Genomic DNA, 21,437 nt, shown 5'->3' with positions numbered 1-21,437 from the left:
CGCTTTACGATTTTATAAAGTCCCACATATCTAGGGCTCAATTTCCCTCTATTACAAATCTAAACCACACCCTTCATGGATGAAACCTTCAAATACACCCAATCATCCATATTGAACTCAATATCCCTTCTTCTATTGTTGGAATAAGACCTTTGACGTCTTTCATCCATCTTCAACCTTTTTCTAATGACCGTCACCTTCTTTAAAGCATCAAGTACCAAATAGGGACCTAACAAGATCCTCTCACCAACTTCGAACCACTCAATCAGAGATCGATATCCTTTCCTATATAAAGCCTCAAACGACACCATATCAATACTTGATTGGTAACTATTACTATAGGCAAACTCGATGAGCAGTAGGTGATCATCCTAATTTCCTTTGAACATCAACACAAAAGCCCTAAACATATCTTCTAGTGTTTGAATCATTCCTTCGGCTTGCCCATCAATTTGAGGATAAAATGCGGTGCTTAACTTCACCTTCATACCAAGGCCCTTTTGAAACAATTTCTAAAAGTGAGAAGTGAATTGGGTACCGCGATCCTAAATAATGGACAATGGCACACCTTGCAACCTCACCAACTCCTGAATACACAATTTTACATAGTCTTGAGCACTATACGAAATCTTAACTAGTAGAAAGTAGGCCGACTTAGTCATTCTATCAAAAATTACCCAAATCGAATTATGGTACTTCTAAGTAGAAGAAAAACCCACTACAAAATCCATATTCAAATCTTCCCACTTCTAAGTAGGGATTTTAATGTTTTGGGCTAGGGTGCCCGACCTTTGATTCCCGGTCTTCACTTGTTGGCAATTGGGACATTCAAACATAAACTTTTCTATGTCCTTCTTTATGCCACCCTACCAATAGAAATCCTTTAAGTCTTGATAACTTTTTGTTGAACCATGACGAATGAGTATGAAGAATTATGAGCCTCCATCAAGATTAACCTCCTTAGGCCATCCACATCCAGAACACACAACCAACCATGGTAGTATAGTACCCCATCTCCCTCTTGGGTAAAGTCCTCTACCTTCTTTTTTGTCACCAACCCATTTAATTCAATAAGTGTTGGTTCAAGGTCTTGTGTTGATTTGACATTCATCACTAAGGAGGATTCAAACCCATTTTGGACAACCATACCACCACCATCATTGGTACCACACAACTTCACCCCTAGTCTAGCCAACAGGTGAACATCTTTCACTAACTCCTTCTTTCCTTAAACAACATGGGCCATGCTCTCCATAGAAACCATACTAAGTTCACATGCAACCACATTGGCTTTACCCAGATGTAATGCACACTCATGTCATAGTCCTTGAGGAGCTCTAACCACCTCCTTTGCCTTAAATTGAGGTCCTTTTGGGTAAACATGTATTGAAGACTTTTATGATCGGTATACATATCCACATGCACCCCATAGAGGGAATGCCCACAAATATTTAAGGCTAAAACAACAGCTGCCAACTCAAGATCATGGGTAGGGTAGTTACATTCATGCACCTTCAATTGCCTAGAAACATAGGCTATGACCGTACAGTTTAGCATCAAGACACAACCCAAACCAATCTTTAAAGTATCTCAATAAACCACAAACCCTTCTAATCCTTATATTAGAGTTAGGGTAGGAGTGGAGGTAAGTCAATCTTTCAAGGTTTGAAAACTCTTTTTCACACTCATCCGTCCATATGAATTTTCTTTTATTTTGAGTCAATTTCATCATAGGAGATGAGATTGAAGAAAACCCTTCAATGAATCTTCTATAGTAACCAGTTATATATAAGAAGCTCCTAATGTACGAGAGAGACAATGGTCTAGGACAATTATTACCACCTCCATTTTCTTAGGATCAACCTTAATCCCATCGCCGGAAAATATGTGATAAAGAAATGCCACCTTCTTCAACCAAAACTCGCTGTTGCTAAATTTTACAAACAATTGCCTATCCCTCAACGTTTGAAGAACAACCCTCAAGTGATCCTTATATTTTTTCTCACTCAGAGAGTAGATCAAAACATCAATAATGAAGACCACAATAAAAGTATTAAGGTAGGGTTTGAACACCTTATTCATTAGGTCTATGAACACCGTCGGCGCATTCGTCAACCCAAAACTCATCACTATAAACTCAAAGTGACCATACCTTATTCGGAAAGCCATTTTGGGTATGTCACACTCCCTCACGCTTAGTTGGTTATAGCCAGACCAAAGGTGAATCTTGGAGAAGTGACTTTCCCTTTGCAACTTATCAAATAAGTCATCTATTCTAGGGATTGGGTACTGGTTCTTAATGGTCACCTTATAGGTTCGGTATCGGTAAGGAGATCGATAAAAAAATCTACTTCCCTTTCAAGAGGGATACAAGGAACGTCATTGGAAAAGACATTGGGAAAATCATTAACTATGGGGACCGACTCAAGAGGATTACTTTTGGAGTCGACATCCCTAACCCTCACTATATGGTAAATACAACCCTTAGCTATCAATTTTTGAGACTTAAGACAAAAGATGAACTTACCCTTCACCACCGAATCACGACCCTCCCATTTGAGAATGAACTCGTTTAGAAATTGGAATTTTACTCGATGATTCCTACAATCCATGGAAGCATAGGATGCATGTAACCAATTTATCCCAAGTATATCATCAAAATCTACCATGTCAAGATCTACTAAGGGACAACTTTATGCATGATGGTCACGGGACAACCCTTATAGAATTTCCTAGCCACAATCGACTCACCCACAGTGGTAGACACCAAATAAGGCTCTAGTAACATTACGGACAACACATCAAACCTATTTCATAAGAATGGAGTAACAAATAACAAGTTTTCACCCGAATCCAATAATGCATATACATAAAAGTAACCTTTAAGATACTGGTAAGAACATTTGGTGCTTCCTCAACCTTTTTTCTCCCATGTAATGCATAGAAACACTTGGTGCATTGTCCACCCCCTTGAGCTTTTTGGCCATGAGAAACTTGGCCTTGAGGCCTACCACCACCACTAGCTCTATAATCCCAAGAATGATGACCCAAGTTGCCATATTTGAAGTACGCATTTGAGCTCGCCAAGAACTCCTATTTGTGGGTCTTCCCATACTTTTTACATGGGGAAAAAGCTTGGGTACCAATGTTACCTCTTGGGACCTTTGTCCTTGTTGAATTTAGGAAGAGTATTATTAGTGTAACCTTGTCCACAAACAATTTACTACCTTGGTCTTTGCCATTGCTACCATAACCGGCCCTTTTAAGGTTGAACTCTCCACCATCCACTCTAGCCTTTTTTAACCCTCTAGACCTTTACCTCAACTTCTCTTCTTTGATTTATTCGGCATAAGTCATTAACCGGGAGATGTCCATTTCCTTGAACAACATGGTCATTTTGCACTCCTTTGACACCAAGCTTCAAACACTGAAAATAAATTTACTCATCCATGCCCGAGGGTCAGAGATCATAAAGGGACTATACTTGGATAATTTTGTGAACTTGAGGGCATATTCCCTCGCACTCATACTCCCCTGATGGAGGTTGATGAACTCTTTGATTTTGGCCTCCCTAAGCTCAATGGGAAGAAATAGTCTAAGAAGGAGCCTTTTAACTCTTCTTATCCTATCGTCCCCATTCCTTTATCCTTCTCAACAACCCATTACTCATACCATACTCGATCCACTCCTTTGAGTTGATATGCCACTAGTTCTGCCTTCTTATTTAGTGGCATACCCATGAGAGCCATAATCTGATACACCTCATCAATAAACTCCATAGGGTCCTTATCTAGCTTAAAATAATCAAACTCAAGCGGATTCATCTTTTGGAAATCCTGAATCTGAGAGGTTGGATTTTGCACTTGGTGAGGAGGGACACCTTGATTCCCTTTATGTGCCACAGTTTGAGCCAATAACATAATGATTTTTTGGAACTTAGCATGGGTTACCCTTTCCTAATGTGGTATATCTAGAACTAGAGGAGTTTGGGCCTCATCGTCAACCCTTACTCTTAGAGGTTCTCTTCCATGAAGAATTATCTAGACAACATAAAACCGCTTATTAGTTAGAGGAAAACTTAGGACCCACTAGGGAAAGACATGAATTGAAAAAAGTGAAGACCTTCTTAAATGTCCCATAGTCTCTTATTCATAGTTATGGCGCACTTCACAACCATGAACAAGACCCTATTTGATGCGGAATATTAAACTCTGAGGACAATTTCAAAACCTCATGCTCTGATACCAAGTTTTTCACCATCCAAGTTTAGGGCCTAGACATGGCACGGTGAATGAAGTATCCAAAGGCATCTCACACAAGCCTCTTAGAATTCATTAAGCATCTCAATGGTAATGATAAACAAAAAGCAAAAATAAATGGGGTAATAGGACTAAGGGAGATAACATAGGATAAAAGTCATTTACAACATCAAAATATCGTCTATGTGTCCAACAATACCTCTACTTCCTTAGACTTGGAAGGAGATAAGACATGTCCTTAGCTCACCCTCAAGATTAGTCAAATATACCAAACATGAAAGTCGATGGTCTAAACATAAAAGGAACTAAAAAGGTATGAGTATCATTCCCAAACCATGGGAAATCACCACTAGTAGTAGCCTTCAATGAACAATCTATCTATAAGGAGGAGAGTGTAGAGTAGCATCGGTTCATACATGGTGATATCATGTAGGCAAAAGTATGTGTTAGTAGTTTGATTGTACTAAGTATGAGAGCATTCTAAAATAAATAAACAACAAGTCATAAATATATAAGCAACATGCACAAGTGAATGAATGCATGAGGAATATTATAAATAAGCTTTAAAATGTTAACTTTGAGGGAAAGTGACCTTAACCGACATTTAAGACCGTGTGAGCTACTATACCGAATCAGACGTAACCCCCATATTGGAAAAGGGGAGACTACTAGCCAAGGCAGAACTCTGTCAAAATTATTCATTTCTTTCACTTTAACTTTAATGGCGTTTGTGGATCCACTAAGCTAAAATAGCCAGCAAGAGCCCTTATGGTGGCATATAATTAATGTAAAATGAAACTTTACTTAAGAACTCCTTCAGTCAAGTCCTCATCTATATTCTACATTTAATGTTAGGTCAAATCCCAAGGAATAACATTTAAATATCGTGATAACATTAGCATTCATATAACTTTAGACATAAAATCATCTATCGGTAGAATAGCTCATTAAAACCTTTTATTTGATTCAAATATATAGGAATTGTCCCTATCACATAGAATCTACTCTTTGGCTAGAAGCCCTTTCATCAATCACTCATTTCATAAAGACTCCCTTTCCATAAACCTTTACATTGTAGCATTCATTGGAGTCAAAACTTCATTTAAACTTTACTTTAACATAAGGAAAATGGGTACTTTCATTTCATAAAACACATCATAAGCAATTAGGCACGCATGAGAGTCGTGTAAATGCATCAAAATACATATCTTAAAACAACCCACCATATACACTTTAAAACCACTTCCAAGCCGTCATATCGTCAGTTTAGCAAATCATTCATTTCATGAAATTGAAAGTCAATATATATCAATATAATTAAATAAAGATCAAATATATCTTAATCTACATATTTTGATTCATCATGTAAAAGCCCATAAGTTTTAATCACTTACAATTGAAATACTAGTTTGAGGAAAAATATTTGGACTCTGTGGGTGGAAGAACCCATTGATGAAAACCTCACATACCTTGTGGGAGACAAAATGCCAAAGAAAACTTGAGGAAGAATGGTGACTTGAATACCCTAAATTGAAAAACCTAGCCTTGTCTTGAGGTTGTTGGAGAGCTTGAGAATAGAGGGACTTTGTGTTTTGAGTCTAAGTGTAGAGAATGAGGTCTTGGAAGGGTTTAGGGCTTATAGATGGGTGGATTCTACCCTTAAGACACCATTTTGAGTAAAAATGTAGGAGAGGACTAAAATACCCTATTTAAAAATCTAGATGGAATTGACTTCACGGCCAGTGGTTCTCAGCATGCTCCGTGGTGGGGTCTGAAATGAGGGACTTAGAGAAATTCAGAAAAGGTCCCACAGAGTTAGTCTCTAAAGTTTTACCATGGTGAAACTTCACGGACCGTGAAGATCATTACGGGCCATGAAATATGCCCATGGTGCAGGTCTGCAAGTCCACTTCCAGGGTGTCCACCATGAGGAAACACCACAGTTCGTGGAGGGTTCTAGGACTTCTGATGGTCTTCCGTGGATCCTGCCTTGGGAATAATCCTGAGGGTCCTAGGGAGAGCTTACAACGAAGGGATTCATGGCTCGTGGTGCTCACCATGGTCTGTAGTTCTCCATCATGATTCCTCCCCTAAAATTTGAGTCTCTGAATCTCTGCCATGGCCTATGGTGCTTACCACAGTCCGTGATGGCTTCAGTGGTCAAATTCTGGTTCTAGTTTCTATAACTTTTCTGAATATTAATCCTTGGTCCCTTAGTTTAGGACCTTTCACATTTTCGAGGTCTTACAAGGATAGGACCTTTAACCAACATATAAGACCATGTGAACTATAACATGGTATTCGATGTACCCCACATCGAGAAGAGGGAGGTTGCTTTACAAAAGTAGGCTATATAATGGTGCTTTTTCTAACTTTGTGCTATATGGGGATTCACTAGCTACGTCATATTATCAATTTAAACCTACTCAGATAATGTAGTTAGGGACTAAAGGTTGCTACTAGGATTCACTTGGGTAGTTAGAATGGCTAACGAACTGAACCCCACCTTAAAGTTCTGTCAGTGCTTAGTCATTATCCCAACGAAACTTCATGAAAACATAGTCATTAACATCATTATGAAAGGTTATAATAGATACCAATCCAACATTATAAAATAAACATAAGAGTAGCTCATTTTTCATCTTTATCATGAGTGTGTGAGGCAAAACCCATCACATCCTTTAAACTTTTCTTGAAACATCGTTTGAACATCATAGTTCATTATTATGCATTACTTTTCGTGAGTCATTAATAATCCTTGATAATCATTCATAAAATATTCATCGAAATCCTTCATAGTTCATGATCATAAATCCTTGAAAAGATAATTAAAAATAGTACATAGCACGCGTCTTTGAAGTTCGTTTTCAAATCAAGCAATATGATGTGAATTATTCATAATTAGAGTAATAAATATTAAAAATATCATAATTAAGAAGATCTAATACAAATTCCTAAGACTAGGACTTTAGTAGAAGAATTCATAAAAAAATATAAACAGAATTTGAGAAGAACCTTGGGATTCCATGGGTGAAAGGAACCATAGAAGAATTCCCTCTTACCTTGAATCTAGAAGCCCTAATTTTTCTCTTGATTGGGTACTTATCTTTAATATCTCTTGAAATTAGCTTGAGGAAGAAGAAAGCCCTTGAGGGAGATAATTTTTGATTTAAGTGTTTATGTGATAATGAGAGTGTTAGAAGGTCTTAGGGTAGTTAGAACGATATAATAAACCCCTAAAAACCATCCAAATTCATTAATGAAAATATAGGAAAAGACTAAAACACCCCTAACTTAAACTGAAATGAACCCTTGGACAGACCATCTTCACGGTCTGTGAAGAGCTCCATGAGTTGTGGAATAGTCCGTGGGAACAGAATCAGTCAATTCTGTCATGAGGATCCTTTTATGGGAGGGACCACTTTCAGTGGTGGACATGATGGGCCGTGGTGGCTATCGTGAAGGTGGCTCAAGTCTATGGTTGAAAGGGTTGAACTTCACAGACCACCTGACGGTCCGTGAACAAGACCATAGGACATAGATCTTGTTATGGAGCTCACTTGAGTTTTCCCCTATTTCTTGGTCCCTTCACGGCTCATTTCCATGGACCCTGGTTCCTAGTATGACCTTTAAAGGGCCTCTTAATACTCACCTGTGCAACTTTTCTATAATTTCCATCTTGAACTCAATTTTACGTCTTTCCAACTTCTAGGATCTTATAGTGATGCATTTTGATAAGAAAGAAAAGCTTAGTCCTTGTTATGTAGGCATAATAGATTTTGAGGCATTTCGGTAAGGTGGATTATGAGTTGGATTTGACTTCAGAGTTGGCATCGGTGCATCCGGTTTTTTATGTCTTTTTGTTGAAAAGGTGTATTGGTTAACCTACTTTAATTGTGCCATTAGAGAGTGATTGTGTGAAAGAAAGTCTATCTTATGAAGAGGTTCCGGTTGATATCTTTGATCCTTAATTTTTGAAATTGAGAAATAAAGAAGTTGCTTTTGTTAAGATTCTTTGGAGGAATCAATTATTTTAGGGTTCTATTTGGGAACCCAAAGTCAATATGATGTCCAGTATCCTCATATATTTCCCTACACTTCAATATAGCTTGAGGTATTAGTCCCTCATGTTTAATTTTTTGGATTCATGCATCTCAGTTATTCTTGGGTTGAATACTCGGTTTTATGTCTTTTGATATATTTTGCATTCATGTTGGGTTTTTAGATCTCATTCTCTAGTCTATTCATTCTAACTTGAGTACATACGATTACAAATATTCCAAAGGGGGAGATATTGTAACGCCTTAGAAGTCTAAAGATGTGTTAGATAGAAAATGTTGCAGAAAAAGTTCAGGTGCCAAATTAGATGAGGCTAAACTATGGACCGCACAGGGTCCTACAACCCTTAGGAAGGTAGCTAGAGGTGAGCCTAAGATTTGGGAAAAATTTCAAGAGTTCAGAAGATCCCACTTATGGTCCGTACAAGTACATACAAACTGTAGTAGACAACCCTATGAGAGGTTCAGAGACACTAAACTTTTGAGTTGGTAGGATGAGTGGTCCCTATGAGTTGTAAGAAGAACTATGGGCCGTACGTGGTCCCATAGTTAGAGAATCAGAAATGGGGATTGTAAAGTTGTACAAGACGAACAAGGTCTGCGATTGTAAACCCACCTACGACCGGTAGGGTGGAGTTGTAGGGTGAACTTCAGAAGCCTTAAATTTTACTCTGATTCCTCGAGCCCAAATGACGACCCATAGGATGGCTTATGACCCGTAGGTGGGGTGCATAGGTCATCTTCGTTAGTTACTTTTTAGGGTTATTTTGGATATTTTCTATTCTTTTAATATGAAATTTATGTGATTGTGGGATTTTTCCCATGAACTATAAATAGATAAACCCTCAAAATTTCTTTGAATCCCTCTCTTTCACCTTAAAATTTCTATGGCTCTCAAGGAACTCTCCCAAGGTCTTTTTCTATAAGTCAAGCTAGAATTCAAGGATTCAAGTCTCCTATTCAAGGTTTAAGGCTCAGATTCGTCAAGGTATGTGGAAATTTCATCCATGGAATCATTTGCATCCATAGAGTCCCAAAGTTTTTTCGAGTTCCTTTTATTATTTTCCTAAACCCTAAATTTTGATGATATTGCATTGGGTTCAATCAATTATGATCTATTTCACTTCAATTGATCTTATTATGCATGATTTGGTTTTAATTACATGTTTTTGATGAAATTTACATGAACCCATGCATCATTCCTATTTTATTCTTATGAACTATGTTTGGAAAACTATACATGCATCATGAATTTTTGAATTATAATTTTAAGGATGATTTTGATGAAGTATAAAAATGAATTTTATTAAACTAAGGGTTTCCATGATTTAGCTACTTTTATTTATGTTAGGACCCAAGATAGAGTCTAGATGTGAGGATCCCAAAAGATCCTAAACAAGTCTCTTAGCACAAGCATGACTTAAGAATAAACAACACATGCATAATAATTTGAAAGAGGAAGATAAGTCTCAAATTTATCAATCTGGACATAAATTAAATTTGAGATAACATATGTGTGTACGAAAATATGCTATGTCTAACATAGCCACTATTAGTCATTGACGGGGGGGGGGGGGGGTATAGAATAAGCCCTAACTCATCCAAAAAATATAAGATCCTATTTGGATTGGCTTATAAGTTGCGTATAAGCTGTTTTTAACTTTTTTGAGTGTTTGGCTAGTCAACTTAAACTCATTTTATGCTTAAAATAAGTCCAAAAAAACTACTGGCTCTATTTGGTTTAGCTTATCTAAACCTGCCTATAACCTGAAAAAAGCTTATAAGAGTAAAAAATAAGTTGGACTACCCCAACTTATTTTTTTAGTTTATAAGCAGTTTTTACCTTATAAGCTGCTTAAAATAAGCTAAGCCAAACAAGCACTAAGTCTGAAAGTATCATGACCCAAAGTAGGGTCATGCCGTGACACGTCAATTGGATTACGAGGGATCCCAACAAGCCATCTTAGCGTACATCACATACGTAACTTAAAGAAATATGATAAAGATAAGCGGAAGTAATAACTCAACGGAATAGGTCTAATGGATAGAAACACTCACTAAGTGTCCAAATAGACTACCTAAAAATATTGTCTACATGCCTCTATTCTAGTCTTTGGTGGGGGCTTAGGACAAGCTCCTAGCTCACCCGAATCATATGAAGAAATCATAGAAAGTAACATGAAAGAAAATCCATGTCCTTGATGAAATGGGGACTAACCAACTCTTGGATATCTAAGCAGTCTAGCCACGAGTAGAATGAGCATGAGTGTTGCCTATCCCTATATTATGAGACAATTAAGCAAAAACATTTGTTAGTACATAGAAGGTACTAAATATGTGAGATATGCATTAACAAGTAAAGGAACGTAAACAATATACCATAAGATGCATATAGCCAATCCATTCCAAGGATAACATCAAAATTGGTCATCTCAAGCTCAACTAGATCACATAGGGTAACTTTATGGAAAACCAAAATCGGACAACTTGTATAGACTCTTTTAGCCATGAATGACTCACCTACAGGAGTATAAATGGAAAAAAGCTCTAATAATATTTTGGGGCTAATATCAAACCTCATGGCCAGATAAGGAGTAACGAAAGACAAATTTGTACCCGAATCAAGTTAGGCATAAACATTATAGTAAAAGACCCATAACAGACCGATAACAACATCGGGAGTATCCTCCACCTCTTGCCTACCATGAAGAGCGTAAAACCTATTATTGCGCTAACCACACTTTGGATGCACTTGAGAACCTTGAGCCACTTTGCCTTGAGGATGACCATCTCTAACCTTGAATTCCTTAGCATAATGACCTATCTTACCACATCGGTAGCATACATTTGAACCTGCTAAACACTCACCCTTGTGGTTCTTACCAAATTACTTGCTTGCGGGGGTCACTTGACCAATAGGAGCACTCCTTGAGGTTGAGGGTTGGGCACCCTTTCTTTGTCAAACCTTGGATTAGTGATATTTGAATATCCTTGGCCAGAGTACTTTTGGCAAAAATGAGAATGCCCACCACCTCTGGACTTAGCATGAGAGAAATCACCATCATTGGTCCTTGGCCTCTTGGTCTCCCTTTTTTTCTCCCTTAGCTTCACACTCTCTATTTTCTCTGCATAGGTCATAAGTCGAGATATGTCTATCTCCTGGATCAATATGGCCATCTTAAACTCCTTTGAGACTATATTTGACATACCCGACACAAACTTGCTCATATGAGCTATTGAGTCAGCAATCATGAATGAGGCATATTTCAATAATTGGGTGAACTTTAGGGCATACTCCCTCATACTTAGACAATCTTGCTTAAGGTTGATGAATTCTTGTATGTTTGCCTTCCACAACTCTAATGGGATAAAGCGATCAAGAAATACTCTTTTAAATTTATCTAAAGTCAAAGGATTCGCCTCTTGAGGCCTCTCGCTTTTCCATTGATCAAACCAAATTTAAGAACCACCTTTTAATTGATATGTAGCGAACTGCACCCTCTTAACTGATCTAACCCCCATAATATCCACGATCTTGTAAATACTATCAACAAACTCTTATGGAACCTTTTCCACCTTAGAACCCCAAAACTCTGGAGGATTCATCATCATGAAATTATGAACTCTTATCGTTGTCGTACCAATATTTGGGTTCATGGTGGCCACCACATCACTATTGGATTAAGCCATAATGGCATAATCAAGTATTTGAAAGGCCGCTCAAAACTCGGCATTGGAGACTTGGTCATTCGAGGGAACATTCAGAAATTATTGCTCCTCCTCAATCATATTCCTTCTAGTGGGGTATCTTTGTGGAGGCATATTCTAAAAATTGCAAAAAAGAAGCGTTAGAGGGAAAGAGTTAACCATTCTACTGCACTATATAGATCATAAAAGAAGTGAGATTTTCCTAAGACATTTCATAGACTTCTAATCATGAATGTGGCATGCTTCACACCAATAAATAAGACTCTACTTAATTTGGCATGTTAGACTTCCTAGAATACTCCTAAACCTTATGCTCTGATACCAAACCTTGTGTTCAGATACCAAGATTTTCACAATCCGAGCTAGGTTAAAGTCGTGACACTATAATCGGGATTACGAAGGATCCTAACCATGCCATCTTAGCATACATCACATATATAAGGTAAAGAAATATGATAAAGATAAGCGAAAGTAATGACTCAAGGGAATGGGTCTAAGGGATAAAAAAATACTCAATAAGTATCCAAATGGACTACCTTAAAATATCATCTAGACATGCCTCTATTCTAGTATTTGATGGGGTCTAAGGAAAAACCTATAGCTCACCTGAATCATATGAAGAAATCATAGTAAGCATTATGAAAGAAAAGTCATGTCCTCGATGAAATAAGGACTCACCAACTCTTGGATATCTAAGCAATCTAGCTACGAGTAGGATGATCGTGAATGTCGTCCGACCCTAAATTAAGAGAAAATATAGGCAAAATATGTGTTAGTTCATAGAAGGTACTAAGTATGTGAGATATTCATGAAAAAGTAAAAGAACGTAAATAATATGCCAAAAGATGAATGACCAACATAATGAACATGTGCAGGGCTGTAAAGTTTTTGAAAACATATGTAAACTTAGGGTCAATGCATCATAAAACTTCATAGTAAAATTTATATCTATAACATTCAACTTGTGTGGGATAAGACCTTTAACCAACATCTTAAGACCATGCGAGATATAACACGGAATCCAATAATCCCAGAATCAAGAAAACGGGAGGATACCTTGCAAGGGTATACTCCATCATGGTACTCATCTCAACACAACTCAACTGTGCTATATGTGGATCCACTAGCTAGGCCATGAAGACAATCCTACGTTGCAACGTAGTTTGAAACTTTAGGTTGCTACTAGGATTCCTTTGGGTAACTAACTGCATTACTGGTCCGAACCTCACCTATAAGTCATCTCGGTGCTTAGTCAATATCCCAATGGAATTCAGTAAAACATGATCATAACATTATAGGGAAAGATAGTAACTACCTATCAATCCAATTTCATAAAACATATTAAGAGTAGCTTATTAAATTTAGTGATTCATAGAAATATATAACTTCAGTGAGAATTGTCCTTATCACCATATTTAAACATGATTATTTGAGAATTATACTTATCGCACCATAATTACAATATTTGATCATAATGGGTCATCATCATAACTTTCTTCATTAAAACATAATCTCAACTGTAAATCATAAAAGCTTTTCTTGAAAATAGTTCAACTCAGAATCAACTAACAAAAATCATTTTTAAATTCATAATCATAATTTGGAAATAGTTTTATGCATGAGAACTCATAATTCAAATTAAAATCATGCAGTTGATGTAGAAACATGATGAGAATTACCATTGATAATAATTCAAAATAAAATTTAAATAGCCCAATTGAAGAAAACTTTGAGAGAAGTTTGGGATTCCATGGGTGAAAGGGACACATGGATCAATCCCCACATACCATGATTGAAAGAACTTAGAATTTGATAAGAAACCTTGAGTAAAATCTGAAACACTAGCTTGAAACTTAGAGACAAACCTTGAGAGAATTTATTTCTTGCCTTAAGAGAATTTAGAAGAATGATTTAGAATGAGGGAAATTTCAAAGGATTGGGTACATATAGTTTTGAACTTAACAATAATTATGTCTAGGTTCATTGAATTAGACTTAGGAAATGAAACAAATACCCTTCATTAATAATTCAGATTTCGACCTACGAATTGACTCTATGAGTCATAGGAAAAATGATGGGTCGTTAAGATGTCTCATCCTACAGGTTTTTGGAAAAACGCAAAAAATCAAGTCTCTAAAGATTGCCTCTACAAGTCTTTATTACAACTTGTCAAATTGTCTACGAGTTGAAGACTCGATCCGTCCTGCAGGTCCTATTGTTTTGAGAATTAAGAGCCTCTAAAGTTTATATACGAGTGGTTTCTATGACTCATCTTCATAACTATAAATCGTAATGTACATTTATCTTGCAGGTTTTAAAACCTGCACACTTGAGGGTCTCTAAACTTTTAAAATTAGTCATAAGGATGACTTGTCAATCGGACGAAGACTCATCCTGTTTAGTCATAGGACCTCACCTGAGAATAGTTCTGGGCAAGTGCAAAAGGCTCCCTTTGTGACTCATTTTTACAAGTCGTAGGGTGATTCATAATATTGACTCTAGTCCACATTTTGAGTAATTTCATCTTGGCTCTAACTTTTCTACTACTAGGGTCGTACAAAAAGTCATGCAAAGAAAGACATAAGAAACTATCATAGTAAATCCTGCGAAACATGAGGACTCAAAAGCAGTGTAGTGTCAATAACAACCTATACTAGCCACGAGAGTGATGAGTAGCATTGGACCATCTTTTCTTAGACAATATAGGCACAAGTATGCATTAGTATACAATGTACTAAGTATATGAGAAATATGCATAGTTAAATAATAAATCATGATGGTCATACACATGAATGCATGACCAAGAATCCTTTAAGAGCTTAAAAGTAAATCATAAATCATGAGATAAGGTCAATGCATTATTAAAAGACATGGTGGAGAAATTCAAGGAAAAATATTGTTCATTTTGTGGTATATTAAGCTTAATCGACAATAAGATCATGTGAGTTATAACATGAAATCTGGTGTAACTACTACACCGAGTCGAGGCTACTTGTCAAGGTAGACCCCATATCATTTCATCAATGCTATTGTGGATTCAATAGCTAAGTCATTTAAGACAACCTACGGGGGCAAGTAGTTAGGTACTAAAGGTTGCTATTAGAGACTCCTTGTTATACCTCATAAGATGAAAGGACCAATGAAAGAAATTTTTCCGAAAAAGGATTGACACTTAATAAAAACTACGAGTTAGTCTATGGATCATTTTAGTTGTTATGGGTGATGAGGGATGGAAATTGTCTAAGGCATAAGTTGCATAGAAGAGTCCCTTGTATAACTCATAGAGGTAACAATGAATCATAGAAACAAGTCGTAGAACAGACTTAATACCTTGCAAATTGTTGACTCCCAGAACCTACTCTAGACTCAACGGGATGGGCCCTAGAGGGAAAGACGACCCGTAGAGGGAAGTCATAAAAAACTTCAGAGAATACCAAACTTGTAGGTTTTTTAGACCTACAAGACAAGTCAAAATAATAACCCGTCGACACAAGAACGAGTCATAGAAACAACTCATACCAAAAGATCAGAGACTTGATTTTTGAGGTTTTCTCAAGATTTGTAGGATGAGTAAGAATAATAACCTGTCATCTTGTCTATGATCCATAGACCTAAGTCGTGAGTTTGCCCGATAGGAATTTTAATGAGGGGTAGTTTGGTATTTTTTCCTATGTTCTAGTAATGTATGTGGACATTTTTGTAGGCTAGATTCATTACAAATAGGAATTCTAAATACTCTTAAAACTCCTTTATTCCATCATTAATACCCAAATAAGTTTTAAACTTCTCTCCTATGGTTCCTCAAGAGTTCATCAAGTTTTAATAAGGGTTTCTTAAAGATCAAGTCTCCTCTCTCAAATTCAAGTTCAATTTCTATCAAGGTTTATATGGATTGATTCATGAGTCCCTTTCACTCATTGGGTCCAAGGTTTAATTAAAAAATCTCATGAAATTTTATTGTTTTCAAACTTCAATTTTGATGAATTATGATGGGCTTATTGAATTTCATGGTAAATAATTACCCATGATCATTATGAGTATGTTTTTATGTATATTACATGGTTTCAAGTTTAATTATGAAAGCCCAAGCATGAAGCCATTTTATGGTGAATTTTATGAATCATGATCATGGAGTCATATGTTTTAAAGGTATTATTATGGTTTTCAATCAAAGTAATTATGCATATGAGTTTTACTCTAAATTCAAGTATGCATTATGAGTATGAATTAAAATCATGTTTCAAATTATGTTTTTCATGCAAGTTATGGAAAAAGGTGACTTAGGGCCCTATGTGGTGACCTAAGACCTAATGAAATGAATTATGCAAGTATGATTTATAATGTGGAAGGACAATACCCAAATTGCATTAATGTTATGTAATTATCTAATCCATGAATTATAAACTTATGATCATGACTATGATATATGTTAACTATGCTTACTATACTATGTGTGCATTCCGTGGTATTTGACTTAGCACCGAGTGGATTTGATGTGGAGACCCTACCAACAACCTTAGTAGGAGCCTCATATCCCATAAACTATGTGCCACCATAGGTTGCCTTCATGGCTTAGATAGTGGATCCACATCTAGCGTATTTACATGACCTGCCTAGTGGGGTGGAGTTTACCTTGTCAAGTACATTTCCCCTTTTTTTGGTGTAGGGTTAACATCGAAATCCATGATGTAGCTTTTAAATGCTTTTGCTCAACATGGTATTTCTCATGACTTTACTTACCTTTTTCTTCAGTAAATTCTTGGTCAATTCATCTTATGATTCATGTCGCATGTCATGCCCACATACTTAGTATATTTAAACATACTAACACATATTATTACCTATATTGTCTCATAATATAGGAGTTGAGGTTGAGGATTATATCCGTCCACGTGTCTAGTAAGCTTTCCATTAGTGAAGTCTTGGTGAGTACTCATCTAACTAGGAAAAGTATGAGTTGTTGTTTCTTATTTTCTAAAGACTTTTTTATGTCTCATATTGAGGGTGAGCTAGGGACATGTCTTAGCCCCCGCCCATGTTCATGAGTAGAGACATCTATTGTGATAAATTTTTCGAGTCTATATTATCAAGTGACATTCTTCATTTTCTACTTTTGGTTTATACTCTCTATGATGATCTGATTTTACATTACTTTATGCATTCTTATGATATGAACAAGAACCTTGGTTGGGGACCTTCGGGGTTTCGATTGCCGTCTTATGATTAGGCCCTAGGTTGGGTCATGACAAACTTGGTATCAGAGCATAAAGTTTAACATGTCCTAGGGAGTCTAACATACCGCGTCAAGTAGAGTCTTATTCATATTTGATAAGCATGCCACTTCTATGAATAAAAGGTTATAAGACATTTCAAGAATTCTCACTTCTTTCATGAGCTATATGGTAAGGTAGAGTGTCCAACATACCGAGCTAAGTGACTAATATGGAGTTTCGGACCACCATTACTATGCTATCCCAAGTGGTGACCAACCAAAGGGTTGTAGCTCCTTTTAATATTCCTACTCTGGCCTCAATAGTGAGGGACTTTACATGAATGAACCCTCCCGAGTTTCAGGGCTCAAAAGTTGATGAAGAACCTCAAGAATTCATAGATGAGGTCTATAAGATAGTGAGCATTATGGGGGTTTCGTACGAAGAGAAAGTGGAGTTAGTGGCTTATTAACTTAAGGGGGTTGTAAAAGTGTGGTACACCCAATGGAAGGTAGAAAGGGTGGATGAAGGTTTTATTGAATAAGAGTCCTTCAAACTTGCCTTCCTTGATAGTATTTCCCTCTTGAACTAATGGAAGCTAAGGTTTTATAGTTCGTTAATCTTCGACAAGGTAATATGGGAATAAGGGACTATACCCTCAAGTTTACTAAGCTTTCAAAGTATGCTCCTTCATTGATTGCCGATCCTCATGCCCGAATGAGTAAATTCATATCAGGGGTATCCCACTTGGGTGCTAAAGAATGTCATACCACTGTGCTTGTTAAAGATATGGACATAGCATGGTTCTTGACTTTTGCTGAACAAATTGAAGGAGAAAAGCTCAAGGAGATGAGGATGAGGGATTTTAAGAGGGCTCGATATGAAGGTGGGTTGTCCAATGCTAGTACTGGAGGTGGTAGTAGTGGCTGTTCTCAGTAAGGCCAAGGTTTGGGGATGAAGTTTTTTTAAGGATAGGGCTCCATATCCTAAGGCTCAGGGAGAAGGATGTGTGAATGCGAAAAGCCCTTCTTTTCCTAAGTGTGCAAATTATGGAAAGAATTATATAGGTAGATGCTTGATGGGTATGAGTGTTTGTTATGGATGTGGCAAGATGGGCCATAAGCAATCCCAGTGCCTTTATGTTTCCAACAAGCGTGTAGAAGATCATCCTCAAGGGGGCGAATTGAAACAAGGCAACCAAGCTCAACCAAAGGGTGGCCAACACAATAACTAATTCTATGCTCTTCATGCTAGGCAAGATGTGGATCAGTCTCTTGATGTGGTCATGGGTATGTTACAAGTCTTTAACTTTAAGTTTTATGTATTACTTGATCCGGGTGCCAATTTGTCTTTTGTTACTCCTTACCTTGCTATGAGATTTCATGTGTGCCCCAAAATGTTGTTAGAACCTTTTTCAATTTATACTGTCTTGGTGATTTGGTAATATCCAAGAGAGCTTATCGAAATTTTTCCATGTCGGTCTTGCACAAAGTTATTCTATATGATCTTGTTGAAGATGATATGAATTATTTAGACACCATTTTTGGTATGGATTGATTACATGCCGCATAGGCATTTACATGTTGTAGGACTCTTGCGGTTAAGTTTTACTTTATAAATAAACCCATTATTGAATGGAAGGGTAACGATTCAGTGGTTAAGGGTCAGTTCCTCTTATGTATTAAGTCTTGGAAAATGATTTCCAAAGGGTGAATTTATCATATTGTACGAGCTAGAGATGTTGATTTGAAAACTCCTGCTCTTGAGTTGGTCCCCATAGTTAATGAGTTCTTCGATGTATTTCCCGATGATCTGTTGGGTATTTCTCCCAAAAGAGAAATTGACTTTGGCATAAATCTCCTTCTTGATATCCTACCTATTTCTATTCCTCCTTACCGAATGACTCTAGTGGAGCTTAAGGAGTTGAAAGAACAATTGAAGTATTTGTTCGATAAGGATTTTATAAGGCCAAGTATTTCACCATGAGGTGCTCCCGTGTTGTTTGTTAGGAAGAAAGATAGGTTACTCCAAATGTGTATGGATTACTGGCAATTGAATAAGTTCACCGTTAAGAACAAATATCCAATTCCGAGGATAAATGACTTGTTTTACCAATTACAAGCAATAAGTTAATTTTCTAAGATTGATCCATGTTCCAGTTATCATCAATTAAGAGACAGGGAGTGTGATATTCCTAAAATGGCATTCCGGACAAGGTATGGTCATTTTGAATTTGTAGTAATGTCGTTTGGGTTGACGAATGCTCCGGCCATCTTTATGGATTTGATGAACAGTATTTTGAAGCCATACATGGACATGTTTGTTGTGGTATTCACTGATGATATCTTGATTTATTCCCGAAATAAGGAAAATCAAATGAGTCCCTTGAGGATTGTGTTGCAAACATTGAGAGAGAGACAATTGTTTGCCAAATTTAGTAAGTGTGAGTTTTGGCTAATGGAAGTTGTATTTCTTTGCTATATGGTGTCCGGTGATGGGATTAAAGTAGATCCAAAGAAAATGGAAGCGGTTAAGAATTAGCCTAGACCATTATTCCCTTTGGATATTAGAAGTTTCTTGGCTCTAGCCGGCTACTATAGAAGGTTTTTGAAGTGTTTTTTTTACACCCTGTACTTTTGTACCTTGGAACGCGTTCTTAAGTCTCTTGAAAGGCTCTTACGTTTTTTGGAAGGATCATAAGCCTCTTAAGTTTCTTAAGGTTTCCTAAAGTTTCTTAAAGCCTCTTAAAGCTTCTTAAGACTTCTTAGGAACTACTAAGCTTCTTAAGAGTTACCATGTGAGCAGGATACTCTTTAACGCTATCAAACAACTCTAAGGAAAGGAGAATGCGATAACCCATAGTAGAGAAGATTGGAAATAGAGTTATAAGAATCTGAAAGAAGTTGGAGACCGAATGATGAGTCGTAAGACATGACTTATTTACGTAAGCTACCAACTTGGAAATCTTACATACTTAAGCTACTGGAGTACATACCAAGCTTACGTAGCAAAGATTATATAGGTTCGTAAAGTAAGACGAGATTATGAACCCACGAGGGGGAAAAAAGAGTGTCACGTGGCAGTATAAGAGAGTGCTACATTGAAGCATGAGAGAGTACCATGTGGTAGAAGCTAGTGCAAGGGTCCCTCCACATGCCACGTGTCAGCCTGTGATTGGAGGAAAGGGGATGAGTTGGCCCAATGAGGGCTTAACATGTGTCATCACTTAAGGGTTGACACGTGTCACCCCCTAAAGTAGCCTATATATATAATTTTTATGATCATCCTTATCCAAAAATTCATTCTTATCTTCAAAATTCTAGAAAACTCTAGAGAAAAAAAGAGAGAAGAAACTCTAGTTAGAAGAGAAAGAGAGCCACGGTTTTGGGAGGAAACAAGGGGTAAGTTCTTCGATTTCACTTCGTGAATTAATTAATAGATTATACCATGATGTTATGAAGGTATTATTAATGAAGATTTATGGTTTTTAGAAGCACCAAAACGTTAGCAAGCAGCCACAAAATTGTAGGCGCGCTAAAGGAACTTTCGAGGTAAGTTTCGACGAGTTTGACGAGTTTCGGGCAAGGTAAGGGCTTCCCTTTAAAATTGGAGATTATGATGTTTCTATGAGGTATATTAAATTTCTTAAATAAGGTTGGAAGTGGAAAAATTGCATAAGGATGCTTGACGTTAAAAACAAACTAAATTGATGTGGTTATAGCTAAATCGAAGTCAAGTAGTGGGTTGTTGTTGTGGTGCTGTGGGTGCAGCTTGTTGGGTTGCGTGTTGCAGGGTTTAAATTGTTTTAAAAAGGGTGTGGGTGCTTCTGGTTTCATCCACATGACTCTCCATTTGGTATGGTTAAAGATTTTGCGAAATAAAGATTAAAAAACTCTATTTTCGTATCGTAGTTTGGAACTAGTTGTTTGGAGCTTGTATTGTGTAAGGTTGAAGTGATTTACTTGTAAATATGGTTCTGGTTGTTTTTGGTGGTATGGGTTTTGATATTATGGCAGATTTGAAATCTCGGGAATGTTGAAGTTATAGGGGAGATGCTGCCCGATTTTTGGTAGATTCGGAACTATTAACAAACTAGTCGTGGGTAATGGATAAAGAAATAACTCCTATGAGTTCTTGGGTGTAGAGTTGGAAATTGGAAAGTGAAAGGTCATTAACCTTAGTATTACTTTCATGTTAAATAG

This window comes from Solanum dulcamara, chromosome 4 (genome assembly GCF_947179165.1).
Source record: "Solanum dulcamara chromosome 4, daSolDulc1.2, whole genome shotgun sequence".
NCBI lineage: Eukaryota > Viridiplantae > Streptophyta > Magnoliopsida > Solanales > Solanaceae > Solanum > Solanum dulcamara.
This window is presented reverse-complemented; position numbering follows the sequence as displayed.